General features: G+C 37.9%; 1 long non-coding RNA gene across 2 annotated transcripts in view; it reads right to left on the reverse strand.

The window, feature by feature from the left end:
* Window positions 1–13,451, reverse strand: part of LOC141795364 (uncharacterized) — a 71,141-nt gene that overhangs the window by 37,879 nt on the left and 19,811 nt on the right. Inside the window, exon 3 of one of the 2 annotated variants that reach the window (XR_012598591.1) lies at window positions 12,958–13,007. This is a non-coding gene — a long non-coding RNA (uncharacterized LOC141795364). Of the gene's footprint in view, window positions 1–12,957; window positions 13,296–13,451 lie in introns of those variants that run through there. The other variant, XR_012598590.1, reaches the window with a different exon arrangement.

Here is a 13,451-nt window from a genome sequence, read left to right on the forward strand (position 1 = left end):
CTCACGGCAGGATCCTTCCCTGATTTCCTTATGAAGCTTCACAACAGCAGAAAGTGAACACAAACACTGGGCTTTACTCAACAAGTAAAACTCCCCTTCCACAAAATGACCTGGGCTGTTCTCCAAAATCCAGCCATCCTCAGTGACCTAGATGTTTTAGGATAATCCATCTCTGTCGGATGTAAACACTGGGATGTTGCTGTGTGTTTTTAATGCTGCTATTGATTCAACACCCTCTTGCATGGAGGCCTTACATAACTGACTTAATACCAATGTGTCAGCATGCACACAGCAGACACACAGAGGTTATTTTAGTGCAGATCCTCTCCTCAGATAGAAGATAGCTTGGTTAAGTGATTATATCCTCATTAAGTAAACTGCAGCTATTCAATGCAAGTAATTAAAAACTAAAATGCAAAGATGTCAAAAAACTGTGCATAAAAAGTGTGACTATTACCTTAACTCACATTTGCCATAATGCATTCTTTATTGTGTTTTAATCTCAGGCTTCATTAACATCTTAGTATTCTGAGAAGTATTATGACAGAGTTAAATTTTACACAGCTGCTGTCAAACTCACTTTTCACTTTTAGCATGTCAATGCTAACTTGTGTAAGGCCTGATGTCTTTCAACAAGGTGAGGAGAAGGAGGTGAGGACAACGTGCTGGTTCTCAGGTGTGAGCTAAGAAGTGACGACATGGACCTGTCCGTCCATCCATCGTTATTGGGAACGTAAGATCTATTTCCAATAAGATGGACGAGCTAGCCATGCTAACCCAGCAACAGAGGGAATACCAGAGGGCAGAGTAGCATCATGCTATTCACAGACATAGCTAATGGAGGTAACATCAGACACCACAACATTTGGAAGAGCTTCACCTGCTGTGAGCAGACAGGATCCAGGCGACAGAGATGGAGCATGACTGAAGAAGCTCAGTGCTGGACCCTGTGGAGATGGAGGCTGGTTGAACTGGACAATGAGGGACAAGCTGTCATCATCTATTTTCTTATGGACCTTTTTGCACTTTCTATACACTTTCTAACTTTTGTTTTCTTGATTGCTGCTGTAACTTCAATTTCGTTGTATTTGTTACAACAGTAAAGCTCTATTCTAATAAATGCACAAACGCTTGCTGCCCATGTAGCTCAGTCAGCAGAGCGTGGCCTCCACATACAGAGACTTTAATCTTCAATGCATCAGCTGTTGATGAGATGCCTAGCTTCAATCCTTTGATGCATATCCCCCCACTCTGTTCCTCCCACATTTTGTGTCTCTTTCTAGCTATCCTTCCAATGATGGCAAAAAAACCCGCAGCAAAACTTTGTAAACACCTTGTTTTTTTTTTTGTGTGTGTGTTTGTGTTTTTTTTTTATCCCAAAGAGAACAGCTTCACTTGCCTAGGTCATCAGAGCTGAACAAAGCTTAACATATTAACATTTTACAGGTAGTAGATTGTCACAGACATAAAAATATATTAGTCCACAAGTTCTCCTTTACATCACACACTCTTTCTGTTTGTCTGATCATCCTCTGAATGATAAACTGCAGCAGGCCAAGAGGCGCATCTGACCATGTTGCTATTGGTTGTGAAAATGTCCAATATCATGAGTACGAAGACGGCCTCTATGGGTTTGGGGATGGTGTAGGGAAAGGTGACACCTCTTTTGGATGGGTTACAGATTCCCCTCTGTGTCACAACTGAATTATTCCCATTTTTGTTGTAGATGTGGTAGAACAGGGCAGTCATAATGTCGTCATGTCTCTTATTTGTTGTGGCAAATGAAATGACAGTCAGACTTGGTGATGGGTAAGTTGTAGTGAGTTTGTTGATCTTATATGATGTGGTTGCTTAATACATAAAGGCAACAAATTATGCCAGCACAGTTGAGCCCTTGCTGACTTTTGATGAGCTGACTGTGTGAGGAGGGTGGAAAAAGTGAACTTACTGTTGAGAAATGCATACTGGGAAGTGAAAAATGTTTCTGCTCTCACTCTGTTGTACGGTGACTTTGTGAAGCATGGGGAAGTAAAAATCATTGCCAAACTTCAATCAGGTTTTAACTTTGAACTTTGATATAGTTTTTTTTCTTGTTTTTTTAAGATTCAAAAAGTTATCAAGATGCACTTTTTTAATTCCATTAAATAAGTCTGGCACAAGTAGGTTGTAAAGCTACTGAATACAATAACAGGCATTGATAAAGAAACAGCATTATTTTAGAAACTGAAAGAACAGAAGTATAACAGCAGCAACAGAATTTTTAAAATAAAAACACTGCAGGAAGAAGATTCAGACTCTAATCTGCTGTACATGGAAGTGACAACAAAGTCAAAGGGACTACTTTTAACTCAATTCTCACAACTTGTTTTTATCTACATGCAACAAAGCCCTAAGAGTAATAGGTTTTATTTTTACTTCTTCCTTAAATACATAAATGAAGCCCACATGAGGCAAATCTCCGACTTGAAATTAACTTTTAACTTAACTCTAAACTGTGTACGTTATGGTATCTAATGGTTAAAGGAGACTTAAGCAGGTACCCTGTAGAAGGCTTTTTCTTGGAGCTAAATAAAGGCGTGTATTGCAGAACCGGCTTTTTTTCATGTCCACAGTGCTTTATACAAGATCAGGTGTCTTTGGCAGACATCACGTTATTGATGTCTAATAAAAGAATTGTCTCTATTGTACATTTGAATCTGCAAGTATCTGAAAAAGCTGAAAAGAGTTCATTTCAATCAGGAGAGAAAAGCAAAGACAAAAAGGAGAAGGATTCATCAAGAGTTATAAACACACTACCTTTGTCCATAAAGCACACACAGCTCCAACTGACTCAGTCTGTAAATATAGATATGTACTGTTTTAATCTTTAATTACAGATTGTCTTAGAGCAGATTTTTTTCTGCTGTATCGTGATTTGGATGCTGGGAGAAAAATTACTGTAATATATGGATTGCTCATTCTTATATTGCTATCATACTTAACTAATTTTTAACAAAAACATAAATATCAGCCTCCATGACCTCATAATTTAAACAACACATAATTGCTGGATTGTTGAAGGCCATTAGTTAAGTTTGTGAAATAAACTGGTCACAGAGTGTATTCACAGCTTTGTATAAAGTTCACACACATCGTCACACTAGTCATGTTTTCAAAGCCAAAATACTCAGAAGTCCTCATCTTTTGTTTGATGCCTCTAGGAAATCCTTTTTCTAACAGTTAACTGAAAAAATCTTTTCACTCTCTCCACTGAATTTTGCTTTGAAATAATGTAATTTCATTCACATATCTTGCAGGCTCTACAGACTTACAGTGTATAAACCTCCCTAAATTTATCAACATCTCAAATGAAGAAACACAACGTTTTGGAAACATTATTTTTTAAAAACAACAGTTTTTTCAATTTGTCTACCTCAGTCTGTCCATCATTTTTTGCACAGCTCACATCATACATAGTGTTGTCTAGTTAGGTAACTATGTCTGTGGTATGTGCTGTCTTCAGTCAGCATCTATTTAACCTTTAGCATTTCTGATATTTAAATAGTTTTATAGGCTGACTTAAAGTGAGAGACAGCGGTGGGGTGAATATTATCTTCCTCATAACCGCAGGTGACTCAGAAACACACAAACACACTCACACAAAGAAAAAGATGTGAAACTTAAAATATTTAAAGTTCAAAGAAAATGAAATTCAAAGGTTGACGTTGTTTTCACAGTCAGCTGCTTGTGCAAAGCTGTTGTTGGACTTTTCCCTTTAATAAAGAGGCATGACTATGAGGTTAAATAGGAGGCATTTTGCTGCATGTAGGTTGTGGACTGTTCCTGACTAAAACGTGCAGATTTAATCAAATAGTCATTATATAACAAATGGCAACTTGAACACATTTGATAAGGTGTGATTGTTTTTTAATAGTGTTTGTTTCGGTCTCTCAGATTCTACATGTCCGAAGCTTTTTTAAAGAAGAAATTATGATCATAATTCCTGCTTGTGTAAGCTCATTTGTGTGTGTGAAAGTGTGAGAAGGAAAGAATACAACGCCTAAATGTCAAATGTCTGCCTTTTCATTACACAGGAAACCTCCGTGACATTTGCATTATCAGCTTCTTGTTGTTTTTATGTTTACAAAGAAATAACACACCTGCCAACAATACCCGAGGGAGTCATTTTATGTCCCGTGGGGGAATCCGTCACATCTTCTTGACATTTGATTGCTTACTGTAGTCAAATTACGCCGTTGTTTTTTTTTTTTTTTTTTTTTTAACCTTAAAATATATGCCTGTTATATTTGATATGCACACAGCTTTAAAACACCGGGGTTCATCTCCGTTATTTTATTATTTTATTATTTTAATATTAGAAAATAAAAGACTCAACCCGGGATTTTTTTTTTTTTTTTTTTGACAGGTTAACTTGTTAGGTAAATTGACAATGCTTAAAAGATATTCCACATTTGATGGAGCGCACGGTGATAACAGTAAAGAGAGTTTTACCTCGCAGGATGCAGGCATGCTGTGTCGAGGTGGAGCAGAAAAGTGAAGGAAAAAATAATCAGTTGATGCCAAGTATAACCTCGTTAAAATGTGTTTTCATTTTATAAAACAAACATAGCTTTCTTATCAGCAGCGGGGATGGGATTGCGGAGACAAAATGTGATTCTATCTACGAAAGCGAAAATACTTTGATGGAAATCTTGAAATCACAGTCGAAAAAAAACATCAAAGGATTATTCATGAACTGACTAATAATAACTATTATTGTTTAGTGACTAATCCTGACTCACCTACAGCTAAAGCTGAGTCTACATTTCCGATTGTAGACGTACAGTTATATATATTAAAAAAAAAAAAAAAAAAGTAAAGAATCAAAACATGAAAAATAAGTTTTATTGTTTCTTTCCATAAAAACTCGAAGTGTCCGCGTGCTTCAGCGACTTAGTGGGTCCGCTCGTTGTGTCCGCGTGCTCATGGCTTTTAAATATTAGTGACACAGTAGAAAATTACCGTAGGCTATTTGGTGTTTTTCACTTCTCAAAATAGAAAAATAAAGACGTTTGATGTTAAGTATGCGGAGTTATATATCTCTGTTAACAAAATGCAGGATGGGTCTATTAAACAACGGTTCTATGGTTTAAAGTAGCCTTTTTCAGTCAGCAAAATTTTGGTGTTAATAAATATCCTATCCAACCAAGTCCGTGCTACTTTACATTCCTGAACAAAAACTGTCAAAATGAACGCGTTTCCTTTTGATTATCAACAGCCACACTTAAAAGGAAATTAAATTAATCTATTTGTGAAATATTACACAACAAAAATCACGGCTTGTACGAGCAGATATCGTCAATAATGCTGACAAACTTTAATACAAGGCCACAATAATGTTTTCCCGGAGAAGGCCTAAGGGAACAGTTTGCTTTGAGCTCATACAAAATATTAAACACAGCAGGTAAAAAATTGACTGTTATAGTTGAAGTAAAATAAGCGTCGGTGGGAACAGCATAGTGGACATATTAGAGCTTGCCTCTAAAATTTGGTTATTCATTTTTTGCAGCAGTTTGTAGGCTACAAGTTCCCCGACAACAGCCGTGTCCTTTGTCATGAGACCAAGCAGATCACCCATCTTGTAACAAAGACTTGGTGCTAAATTATGTTCAAAAGTCGAAGGTTTCGCTTTAATTTCGAGTCCAATCGAAATTTCGACAAAAACCGTCGAATTAATAAATTAAATCCCCAGGTAAATGTATTTTAAAGGCTGCAGTAAAGTTATAAAGAGTGGAGCAGATGAAAAACACCGCTGGAGTCAACAGGTTAGTTTTCACAGTACGGAGTCGCCCTCTAGTGGAGACAAAAATGAACTACACCAATTCTTCGTTTGTTTATCAATCTTTACTCTTTGCTGCATAGGATGATATTTACCGAGTATCATGACTTCTCATGACTGTCATTGAGTCTGAATGGTATCGGTTTCTAGAGATGTTCACCCACAGTCAGGTAAACTATGCGAGATGATGACTGATGGAGAGGAAACAGTCCATCACTGCCAGGAAACAGCCTGCAACACGCACTGATCAACAAGGTACCGAGGGTCAGTGTCACACTTGAACTACCATTTATGGTCTCTTATATATCCATGCATGCGTTGGCTTTGTGGCTTTCTAATAAATGTACAGAAGCTTAATTCCGTTACTGGTGAAAGTCAGTCAATTGAAGTTAAGTGTCAGCCTGCTAAGTGTGTTTGTGCTGTTTTTCCCCCTTCTTCTCTTCATTGAAATTTAACTTACAGCTTTAAATATTTGATTTGAGCACTTTAAGCATTGGACTGTGGTCTGAAACAGTGTTGCATTACAGGAATTTGGGGATATAGTGACTTATGTGACCATAAATCTTCAGGCTTTGTCATTTAAAACACATCCTGAATGCAGAACCATCTCTTTGACTGACACTTTGTAATGTTGCCTTGAGGTCAAGGCTCAGCATGCTCTTTCCAAACAAGCCATCAAAGGACATTTTTTAATTTGAGTTATTTGCTTTTTTTGTTGGTGTTGTTTTTGTTATGCCTTTAATCAGAGAGGACAGGGCAGTAGCCAGAACAAGAAACTTGGTGACACGAAGAAGTGATATGCTGTGAAGAAGTCATGAGTTGGATGCAAACCTCATGGGGCTCTTGACCTAAACCACAAGGTCTTACCAGTGCCCCTCAAGAGATTTTCAGAAATCAAGTATGATGAAGATTGCTGAAGAGTGTCTTTATAAAAGCCAGGTGTATGTCAAACATCAACAGGCTGCTCTTGAGTATAAGCAAAACCAGACATAAGAAACAAGATCACCATACATATTGACAGAGGATATACAAATGCATCACAAACTTGAATCATGACATAATGTGTTGTCATCTTTCCTAACTTCACACCCAGCTGTAATCCCTGGTCCTAGAGTCTTGGAGTCCTCATGGACATAGACTTCAAAAGTTTGGTTTCACTGTCACAGATGTGTTACAAGCAGGGCTTGACATTAACTTTTTTGCTCACCAGCCACTGTGGCAAGTGGTATCCCTTAGTTACTGGCCACTCAGTATTTTCACTGGCCACAATTTGTTGTTGGCTAAAATTTACTTAAAAAAGATTTACAGCCTCTTTAAATGTAAATGACCCCTATGGACACTCAAAACAAGACTGCATCAATGTTAAAATCCACAGGTCCTTAATCAGGTATTCAGCTCTGTTAAAGTTGTGTGTAACATTGTGCTCCTTTCATATGAAAATATGCAGTCTATTAAGACATAGAAATTAAAATAGTAGTTTGTTATTGCTTATATTAAAATGGTAAAGGGGATTAATTGAACTGATACAATTCAGCAAGAGACACTGTCTGCTTAAATATTTATTAACGATTGTAACCAGAAAATCATTTCTTTTTTTATGAGAATGACAATGAAGAGAGGTAAATCAAATTTCCTCACAGCTTTCATCATCAGAGTCATCTTTTTGCTTGTCTTTCTGCTCCATGTTTGAGATGAAATTCAACCCGCCAAAGTGGCCAGTGGGAGCGGTGGTGTTACCAGCCACTGCTGAAATCCACCCGAATTTGACCGGTTGGCCGGTGTTAATGTCAAGCCCTGGTTACAAAGTAATAGCAAGATAGCTATTACTAAACAAGAAATAATCCCACTTTTCCTGCATCAATATTCTTACTTTACACCACTTTTTTGTGTCCTAGTAAACAATATATGCATCAGTGTATTGAGGGGTAGCGTTTTATTCAAGCGTGGCTTATATGCTGATTTTATTTATCAAATATCTTTTTTTTTCACTTTACACAATGTTAGAAAAAGTAAAACAAATGTGTTATCATTCATCACAGGCTAAAGAGATGTATTGTAATACCAGTGCGCAATATACTGTAAACAAAAGCCTCAAAGAAATTTAGCTAATCATCAACAGACTGAGAATCTCAACTTTTAAAATAGTTGAACTGCCAACGGACCGTACATGTAACCCTTTGCTTTGAGACCAATATGTATGAAACAACAAATTGCAATACTAACATCCTACATTGTGTATGGTCCTTTTAGAATAAGATAGTATTCGTTTATCAGTGCCAGAATATGTGCTATGTGGGATCAATGAGTTTATTGAACTCGTTCAGTGACACAACAGTTGTCCTTAGTTCCTCATGCATGTAAAAAGGAGAAACAGACTAAAGGCATCACTCTTCAATAAACTCATGAAGGTTTCTTGTGTGTAGGCTCTAACTAAATTCCACATAAAGCATGTTTAGGTTTGCATTAAGGTGAGTCTTCTGTTATTTCTACATATAACAAAGCAGAATGCATTGATTTAAGTCATAGTTCCATTGAGATGACAGGAATAGAAAGATCTTGTAATCAACTCGTTAGAAGCCTGTACATAGAATATGAGATTCTGAAAAACATCTTTGTCATCTGTGACATCTCTTACAACCCCTGAGTCAGAATCAGAGTGATGTTTGTGGCGTTCTCAGTCATTTACTGTATCTCAAAGCGTAGATTTGTGATGAGTAAAGGTGCAACAGGAGACACACACCTACGCACGCCCACACAGCTTTAGTGACCCACTACTGTTTTCACTTTGACTGGAGGTTCAGCTGTGACATTTATAGATCGTAAACCTGACGTCTAGTTCATGAGAACACATGCAAATACAATCTCTTTTCCTACGTACAAAAATTACAATGACCAAGAGTTTAAGTCTCATGTTACTTAGGTATATTTAAGACTAAAAAATAAAACTGAAAAATAAACTCCTATTTTAAACGTGTTTAGAATAAACATATACAAACTATGGACATTAATCAGGACAAGAGCCTGTAACCCCCACCTGTGGTAAACGTGGTCCAAACACTACAAACACCTTACTCATGAGTCTCTATAGTGAGAAGGCATTTTTAAGGACAATGTCATGGTTTCATGTTGAGACAAACAAAAAACCTGTTGATTCAAACCACTACTAAGCACATACACATTTGCAAACATCCACTAAGATGCATGCTTGAACTCTTTTCCTTTTATCTGGCTTAAAGTTGTAGTCTCTTGTTGTTTTTCTTAAAATGGGCTAATAATGTAGTTTAGTACTCCTACATCAACTTTACACCCTGCACAACAAAATATTCTGTGTAATAATTTGTTTGTTGCCTGTTTTTTTTATTAACTCATCCGTAATTTACACAAAGCTCGCTCCAACATAGTTGCTGTAATGCAAAATTTTCACCCACGTTCAGATCAGATAAGTATTTACCCAAAGCTGTGGCGTGAAGGACAGCTGCATCTGTACTGTTTTTTTAAAGATGTATGGGGGTAGGAGAGTGTTTGGTTCTTCTCTACCCGGCAACAGAGTGTTGAGTCATCTCTGTCATAGCCCTCCCCCGCCTACCCACGCTGCATTGCTCTCAGTCTCTCTCAATGGTGGAGATGCATGGACATGATACCAAAACTAACTGCATCACTTGATCCAGACACACCGAAGACAAAAACACACATTTACCGTAAACCAGGGGAGTCTTGACGGAACAGGGCTGGCATGTGTGGGTGTGAGTGGTGTGTGTGTGTGTGTGTGTGTGTGTGTGTGTGTGTGTGTGTGTGTGTGTGTGTGTGTGTGTGTGTGTGTGTGTGTGTGTGTGTGTGTGTGTGTGTGTTATGACATTATGAAGAATGTGGGGAATAAAAGGAGAAAGCAAAAGACTCAAAAGCAAGGAGATAAAAAATATATATATCTTAAAAATACACTAAATAGGAAGCCTTCTTTTTCTTTAAACCAACTCTTAAGGTTGGGAAGGATAACAGACATTCATGAAGGTCAAGATGAGCATTCCTCATGACAGATACAAGCCATGGGACAAAAAATTACATTGAAACCTGAAGCCGATAAAAGGCTTTTGGATGCCATAAAGTTCTGATTTACTCTATATGTCTGCAAAATCACAACCAGCCTCCTGAGCAGATTATTTATGGGGACTGACATCAACAGCTGCTTCTATCTATAAATGATCAGAGTTTAAAAGACTTCTGATCAGAAAATAGACTGTATAAAACTATAGCTGATGCAACAGTTCCAACAAAGTGAAGCCAAATTATCCAAAACTCTGGTGACTGGCTGCTGTAAAGTTCATAAACCTCTTCTCTTAAAATATAACAGATTCAGAATGAGTTCAACCAGAAAACGGATACATTCACTGAAACGCTTCCTGCCATACCAGTCCCATCAGCCAAAATGACCTCTGTGTGTGCCTTGGCTCTGAAATCGTTCAGCTACTGCCAAGGCTGTACATTAGCTTCACTTTTTAGTTGTTAATATACAGCCAGTAGTGACAGACCTGGTGTGGGCATTGGCTGCAGTTGAACACAACAAACTAATATTACTTCTTTGATGATTTGCTGGCCTTTAAACAACGGCCAATGTTGGTTTTCCACTATTGTGTAGGATTAGGCTTTTAAAGTTGGCCATTAAAGTTATTGTGACATCTCAGGCACCCTAAATTTCTATGACTTGACACAAAAAAAACATCAACCATCAAAATTATAACAGCATTTGAGCTTTCAACCTTATTTTGAATCAGAATCAGTAGTGTTTTCCGGGGATAAAGAAAGTCTGTGCCCCATGAGAACTGCTACCAACTGTCACTGCAGGAGCAAATTGACAAGGTTACGTATCATTTGACGTTTTCACAGTTCTTACCATATTTCATTGTACAGAAGGTGAGCAGACTATGTGTTTAGTGTTACAACCCAGTGCTCTGAGACATGTATGTAACGCGTAATGTTAGTGAATCTTCATAATGTTCTGATAGTGCTTATCTACCAACTACAACCTCACCAAGCAGACCAAACATGAGCTCCCTCTTCATTTTATTGCTTGACTCCCAAGTTTGAACAGACTACAGTAGAATAACTGTTTCACTTGGGCTGGAATGAACATTATCACAGACAGTTTAACTCGTGTTTTAGCCTTTAGCCCGCGCTCTGTCACTCTTTGCCTTTTTTTTTTTATTTTGCTCTTCTATCCTTTATTTTATCTTTGCCAGCCTGCATCTTTTCATCAAAAGGACTTTCAGTCTATGTGCTGTAAATCGATTATTTGTAGGGTCAAACACGGATACTGAGAAATAGCTGATTTTGGCAGTGATAATCTCCTTTTACATCGTGGCAAATGTATAAAAATGAGGTTATTTCGATATCACTAATAAAGTCCCCTCAAGGCCTTCAACACCCACTGGCATTTATCTAGCTTATCGTGGTAGGGCTAATAAGTTGCAAACTTTACCAGGCACTGGGTTAGTCCACATTTCACTTTCCCCGTAAACAGAACAGTAACAGTCCTTTGGACACAACAGTAGCTGTTTTGTCCAAAGAACTTTTAGTGTTTTTTGTTTGCTAAAAAGATTTCGTTGAATAAGTCAGAATGAAAATAGGTTTACCACATAGCTCTCTTCCTTCAGTAGGAGTGATTGTTTCATGACAGTACCAGCTAGCAAACATATGCCTCTATTGGATTATGATTTACCAGTTAGACTCGAAGATCTAATCAAGCCTGCTGAGTTAGCAAATAGTGCTGAACCACAATCAGTCGCTTTGCACTAGAGGTGTTTGCCTGTATGGCAGCTGGAAGGCGGAAAATGTTGAGTGCAGTGGTTATATGCAGATACTGTATATTAGAAAAACTCTGAGGAAATATGCAAAGGCAAGATAACAAACACATAGAAAAGACGTTGTGATCTGCGAGATAAAAGAAACAACAACAACGCTGGCCCTCAACTCTAAAATAATGATTTACATGAAAAAATTAGAGGTGGATCTATGTAAAGGTTCAACATCAGTGATCTGATATTTGGTCTATTGACAGACAATTGTTAGTTGTGTCTCATTAGTTGAATCCTGGTAAACCTAACTTTTAACTGTTATTTGAAACATTGGTATAGGTCCTAATTTTATAATCGACAAATCTCCACAAACAATAATCAACGTATTTCTTTAGGTGATAAGTCTGATTAATCAAACTACACTCATCTCACATTAAGTGTCCTACTTAACAAAGCCTTTTAGCTAAATCAGAATATGACTCTGGAGTTCAGTACAGTACATGTTATTGTCCCAGTTACACGGATCTAACATACAGCTCAAACATCTTCAGCAACATGCGTCAGCACAGATTGTGAAAGTCCCTTTAACGTCAGTGAAAGACTCGTTCCTGTACACAGATTTTTTTTTATTATGTGATTCAAGTGCTTTTGAGCTCTTTGATCATGTTGTTCCATCTGAAGCAGCTGCTGTCAAACATAGCCAAGATATTCAACACCCCCACTTTCACTTTAGCCCTTCACAGGTGCGGTCAGTGCGTCACACCAAGATTGCATGACTAAGATTGGAGAATCCGGCTAGTTGCCAAATGCCAAATTTAGCCGATATTTGCCACAACTTGTAACAGCTGCCAACAGCTGAACACAGTTTTTATCCACTGTAACTGTTTCTGTTTTTTGACTCATTGCTGCGGGAGGGAGAAACAATTTTTAATACGCAGTGTTATTGCGAAAATCGAGAGTATTCCCTCATCAAATCTATTTACATTTGAAAACTTTGTGAATGCAATTGTAAGAAAGATCAAATAGCCTTCCAGTATGTGAAAAGTCAAGTCCAGCAGAGTTCAGAAAACATCTAATATATTTTCCGTCCAACTCCTGCGTTTGTCCTGCAAATGAATCTGTAGCACCTCTGTGTTCGTCAGTTTCACAGATGAACAGCTCAAAGTTAAGACTCCTCTCAGGGTTTCTCGAACAAAACTTCTTAAAGGAGAAGTGATCATCATCAGGTGATTTCTCTGAGGCCCATACATTCAAACTCAGAAGAAAAGAGTCCATTTGACCTGCATTCATTCTCAGCCTGAAAAATGCCAGCTAGTGTGTAAAAATATATGAGAGCTTGTCTTTACTCACCAGTTTGTCTGTCTTCATCCTCCACTTCATCAGAAAGTCTTCTTTGAGCACTGAGAAGGGCAGAGAAAGAGAGAGGAAGGAGAGAGAAGGAATGTTTTAATCATTCTGAAGGGAGCCAGTTATCTTCCCACACACATAGCTGAGTAGGCTGCTCACACACACACACACACACACACACACACACACACACACACACACACACACACACACACACACACACTGAGATACCCCCAAAGGTCAAGGATGTATCAGCAGAAAGGAGAAAACAAACAGGAAAAGAAGTTTAGAGAAGGGCAGAGAAAGAGAAAATCAAAAGAGCTAAGGAGGGAAACAGGAATGAATAAAATGAAGAAAGAAAAGCAGATGACAGAGAAGGAGGAGAGAGAGAGAGTGGAGAGAGAGAGATTGAAATGCATGGCTTGGCTGAGTCATCGGTAACCACCACTTCCTCCAAAGCGCTCTCTACTAATGAGTGGCCAACTTTCAGAAGCAGG

This window comes from Halichoeres trimaculatus, unplaced genomic scaffold (genome assembly GCF_033239565.1).
Source record: "Halichoeres trimaculatus isolate MK-OKI-2021-1 unplaced genomic scaffold, fHalTri1.1 fHalTri1_scaffold_8, whole genome shotgun sequence".
Classification (NCBI taxonomy): Eukaryota; Metazoa; Chordata; class Actinopteri; order Labriformes; family Labridae; genus Halichoeres; species Halichoeres trimaculatus.